The sequence below is a fragment of the Triticum urartu genome, chromosome 7A (assembly GCF_056163025.1).
Source record: "Triticum urartu cultivar PI428250 chromosome 7A, HENAU_Tu73, whole genome shotgun sequence".
Lineage (NCBI taxonomy): Eukaryota > Viridiplantae > Streptophyta > Magnoliopsida > Poales > Poaceae > Triticum > Triticum urartu.
Window position 1 is genome coordinate 78,634,616 of NC_141879.1, and position 5,770 is coordinate 78,640,385.

Below are 5,770 nucleotides of genomic sequence, written 5' to 3' on the forward strand. Positions count from 1 at the left end.
CTTTTCATTTGTCCAAATGTGTACTTTATGCTACATAAAATTTATGCACTGGATTGTATTAACTGATTGTGATCTTGTAGAATTTTAACCAAATATATGTCACATCAAAATTATGGCCATAAACTGTCCCACCTCAGTTTTAACAGAGGTGAGGCTGAACTCTGACCACTTCTCAACTCCTGGTCTTACCTAACAGAATCATGCGCTGCGTGTTAAGTATATAATTTCATGTATATGTACACTTGTGTTTTCTGTTGTAACAACCATTGTAACAACCCTAGTCTCTAGGATCGCTAGCCCATGACCTGGCCTGCGTGCCACCCTTCACGGGAGCTCGTTGGGGCTAGACTATATGTAACTGTAATTCCTCTTGATGATAATACAACAGCGAGTACAGTGAGGCAATCATCTTCTATCTCTGCGAAGAGGTGGTCTCACAACAGTGCCGCTGTTTGCAAATCACCAGCGATGCTGCGACTGGTGTTGTGGAGTGTCGTTGTGTGCTGCAGTCGCGACGTGCTATGAGAGTGTCCCATAAAATCACGACTGAAGCCTCTAAGTCACCTACTGCTGCAAGGGATTAGGACCCGTGCTTGCTGAGAGGTGACCGGATGCACCAGGAAGTGTCACTGGTGCAGGGCCGGTGCCACAAGAAGAGGCGGGCTCGCAGCAGTGCCGCTGTTTACAAATATGTGGTCTCACAGCAGTGCCACTACGACCTGTGTTGTGGAACATCACCGGGTGTTGCGGTCATGTCGTGTGCAGTGGTGACCTATAGTGCTGCCATGGCACCGACTGCAATGCCAACAAAGTTGTGTGGCCTCGGCTTCAACACTGCCGATGCTGCAATGTCATCGACTGGCACCATTGGCAAATAGATGATGCTGGTTATGGTGTATGATATGGGTTAACAACCAACGATGCAGCGTGGCGCTGCTGCTACGGTCCAGCGACATCGTTGGGTTGCTGCTACATAGAGAACTACAACTAACATCGAGACTTGGGCAGGTCTTTTCTGGCATGATACGTGGTCCGAAGGTGAGGCACATCCCATAGCACATCATGACCCGAGATATGGTGGGCCGGGCTAAGAAATCTATAATACTTAAATAGTTCATCCCCACTATCCCATTTCTTTTGACATGCAGCCTATCCACCTCATTACCCATGTCCCACCACATGCCTCACATGACATGGCAAGCCACATCATCCACTTACATCTTTTTTTAAAAGAAAAATCCAGTCCTCGGACTATGGCGTTGCAAGCCTGTAAACTATCGTCTTCTGCAATTACTCGCCCAACAATTGATTTATGTTGCTTGCTTCATCTTCTACACAAAGTCTCCTGCCTCTTTATCTTCTCCACATAGTCCGATGGATTTATGTTCCCCTTCATATTCTCCCCAAGCATGGTTTTTTTAGTGCTTGATGGCCTACGGGCGGTGATTGTCACCGACCACTGCACCAGAACTTGAACCTCATCGCCCTCTTTGCCTCCAAGACGTTTCCCGAGGCGCCGCGGCCCGCATCATGCGCTGATCCGCCTCCCCAAGGATCTCTTCTCAGAACCCACCCGGCTCATCTTCACAGACACCTCCTTCGTGTCCTGATTTCCCAAACTCGCTGGCCTTGGCCTTTCTTCAGTTTTATTGTGTTTTGATGTATGGATTTCGTTACATCTTCGCATCTGTATTTTGCAGGCCCGGGCGCATGATAGAGGTGATTACAGGGTGCCCGGCCACGGCGGCGGACGCAGTCGTGCTAACGTATGCCTGCGACAGGGTTAGGACGATGGAACAGATTAGCTCCTTCTGGCTTTCCCAAGCTCCGGTGATCCGGTTGATGCTGCCTGACAGCCTTCCACGTTCAAGTTGGTGACGCTAGATAGACTGAATTTGTAATCATTGATGATTTTGTTTGTGTCTTGAACAGGTGAGCAGGTGAAGGCGCTGATGGAGTGATGGTCATGGTAGGGACGTAGGCTGCAAGTTTGACACAAGGACGAACGGATGCCTCCATGTCAGATGAACTCTGTGGCCAATTTGTGTCACCTTTTTTGGCGTCTCCAGAACCCCACGTCTCCTGCCCGCCGTGTCATGAAAAAGTCCCTAATACTTAAACAGTGCCAAGGACTTCGCATGTGAGCAGGTAGCTACCGTCTTAATCCACCCAATTAACCTCACCGTGTCATTTGGTTTCACTTCCTGCATGGTTAGTATCTGTACATACAAGTGGTGCTGGACCGGACGAATTTGGAGTCCCCTTCTCCTACTGTACCTACCTCAAACATTGCGTTGACATGTTGGGATTTATCCTCTAGCCATATTAGGTTATTCCTTATTGGCTCATTTCTAAATCCTCCTCTACCATTTTGCTACTTCACCCCGAGGTAATCATACAACTAAAACAACTACACTTATTTTGGATTAGAGGGAGTACCTTCTACCATACCATATGTAACTTTTTCATTGGATATTTGTATTATTTGCATATGTGACAATGCATGTTTGTTCGTTGGTCTTCTGGGATGAGGTCAAATTGTGTTAATTATCTGTATTCCTACAGGAGAACAACCAAGCGTAGATGCTTATGTTACATGGACGGCTGGACTTGCATGCTTAAATTTGACTAGAATTAGAAGGAATCTTCGGACAATGAAAAACTCAAGACGTCAGTTAGCTGCTCACTTGCATCTTTCTTTAATAACTGTTCACTTCTAAGCGAAAGAATAAATTTTGGCAGAAACTCATATGCCTCCCATGATGACCATATCTCCATATTTTCTTTCCAGTGGTTACGACTTGGTTACATAAATGTTAACATTTTCATATAGTTGAATAAATGCCTTTTTAAAGTCCATGTCAACCAACCAAGTGTATTATAATTATTTCAATGGTTTTACAAGCTAACCTGAATAGATAGTGCTAAACCTTTGTAAGTTTTTACCAAAAAATTATCTTTTCAACATAAATATCAAAAAATCACTTAAATGTAGAAGACAAAAAGTTCCGCAGCAACGCGCGGGGCATCATCTAGTTAAGTAAACGGACGGTATGACCCGATAAGAGATAGTGCGCTGGCCTGCATCACAGGCCACAACCCACAACACACAGACCCACATATCTCCCCCCCCCCCTCTCTCCCTCTCCCCCTTGGGACTGTCTATGTTTCGCTTGCTGCGAGATGCCGGGAGCTCGCTTCTGATGATCTTGTACTGGCCGGCCCATTAGTTGTTACGAAACCTTAATTAGTTCGTCCATTTTTATTCTTTCTTTTGTTTCTATTTTTTTAAGTTTTTCAAAAAGCGCTGAGCGAGCATTCAAAACTGAGAGAAGAGTTTTATTTACTAAAGATTCACCCCATTATGATGGAATTCTCTCATCATAAGTATGACAGGTTGATCTTTATCTTAACGTGCTCTGGGGGGCTTGGTATGCCAAGATGTTGTTCTATAGAACATCTTTAGAGAACACACATATATAAGTTAGAATGTTAAATATGAGAGTTGGGTGCTCTGTAGTAAACTGATGAAGAGGCACTGGAATATGTCATATAAGCTCCTACCCATGGAAAAGTCATTAGACAGACTAGTATCGATCAAGGCTTTACATGGAACTTGTTTGCACAAAACTTGCAGTTCAAAGCATAGTCCACTATTCAAGTTGTTAATGAGTGTTGTTTGGAGTTCTAGTCAAAAGTTAAAATTAACAGTCTTCACCTAAATACCAGTATAGAAGCAATGTTTTGAAACCACAGGTAAACTCTATATGCCTCTAATTAAGATCTGGCGGGGAATTGTTGGAATTATTTGGCTTTTAGCCCATTTACTATGTCCAATCATTCCTAAAAATCCCATAGGCCTGTATACCGATTCTTGCATGACAATGGGAGTGAGGAAAATTTAGTCCCTTCCCAATTGTAGAGGGTGTATTGGACCAGCATATAAAGTTGCCACCTTCACACACCACTAAGAGATTGAGAAGAGGACATATACATACACACTCCTACCCACCTCGCCATGCAGCGCCTCGCACGCGCGCCGTGTTTCTTGATTGAGATGAGCCAGTCTAGGACCTGTGCCACTTGTGTGTCCTGTCTTCTTTTTGTCACATAGGACAGAAACTCACATAAGAAAGAAACTGAAACACTTTTGCACTCGTGAAAAATGAAACCAAACTGTTGTGGACTGTTCCCCTTGGTATCCCCATTACTATTTCAGTTTCACTTCATCTAGTCTATTAGAAGTCACTCTTATTCCATAGACAAAGTCACTTCCTCTTCTTTGTCCATGCCTCTTGGTTCCCAAGCATTGCGCCGCCTACGGTTTTCCCACCTAGCTCCTCAGCGTACATCGTGAAGTGAGACAGTAGGCCTCCGAAACCCCGTCTCTTGTCCTCCTGTATGGCCGAGGGCGATCAGGTTTTTGGCGAGCGTTCTCATGTGACTGCTGGATTCTACTCCATAATGCGTGCGCACAATGACCTCGACGTCCATGACCTCCTCGGGGACATGGAGACCGGCGCGCCTATCTTCCATGACACTTTATGTGTTCTTATCCTTTCATTTGAGATCGCATGAGCAATTCTCATACTAGATATTGATCTGTTGATGTTACTTTTATCATATACTAGCCAGGTGGCCATCGCAAATGCAAGGGCATGATATTTAGCACGTTCTGAAATGTGAAGTATTTCCTTTTATATTAAGAAAATACTGCCACTATTAGATAAATGTTTGTATTTGTTAAGACATATATTCTGTTAATGATTGAAGGGAAGCTGTCTCAATATTCTGTCAAGACATATATTCTTTAAAGAATATATATGCAAATTTATAATGATTAAAGGGAGGCTGTCTCGGTATTATGTTAATCCATGGAAATCAAATATTCAAACTTGCATGATCATAGATTGGAGATCTCCATGTTCATCTTTCTACCACCGTTGACCTCTATCGGAGGCGGCCTTCCTCATGACTGTGCCTGACACAATTTTTTAACCCTTGTTTTGTAAACCACATGTCATAGTCTGTCTGTTACATGATTGGTTAGCAGTGGTTGTGGCTTCGATGATAGTTCAAATGTGAGACAATATTTACAAACATTAAATAACAACAAATAGAACATGTTGAACTGTCACATAACTATATGCAGACAACGATTATTCTTCCTTCTATGTTCCAACACAATACACTGTATGTTCTCAATTATATAAATCTACCGGGAAATATATGAACATAAGTTAATGTTTAATTATAAACTTATTCTCACTATTGAAAGCAATTGGCATCGTTATAAACACTAAAGTGCGCTATAACTACTTGGTATGACCACTATATTATTTGCTTAATTTAGAACTTTATTAGTTCATAGAATGCAGCCAAACAACTTTAAAGCATACTATTTTGCATATTAGTTCACGGGGCGATGTGAAAAAGAAAAGAGGAAAATATGGAATGGCACGCTGAATTAGGATCAACCATATTAGTTGTATTTTAAGAATTATATAGAAGATCTATATTAAATACATGAATTACCTAGCTGCAGTGGATTTCCTCATCAGTTGCTTTATCCCACTAATTTTGCCAAAAAGGTAACAAAGATGGCAAGTAAGTCACACCTGTACGTTGTAATTTTTAAGTTCTAATCCATTGAACTTCACGACTTTGAAATTCATACCTGTCACGCGTCTAAACTTCCTTGTATCATCCTGGTTGGCGTGGATTGATTCTAGCCACTATACAATGTTTCTAGCATAGCTCATAGGTAAAA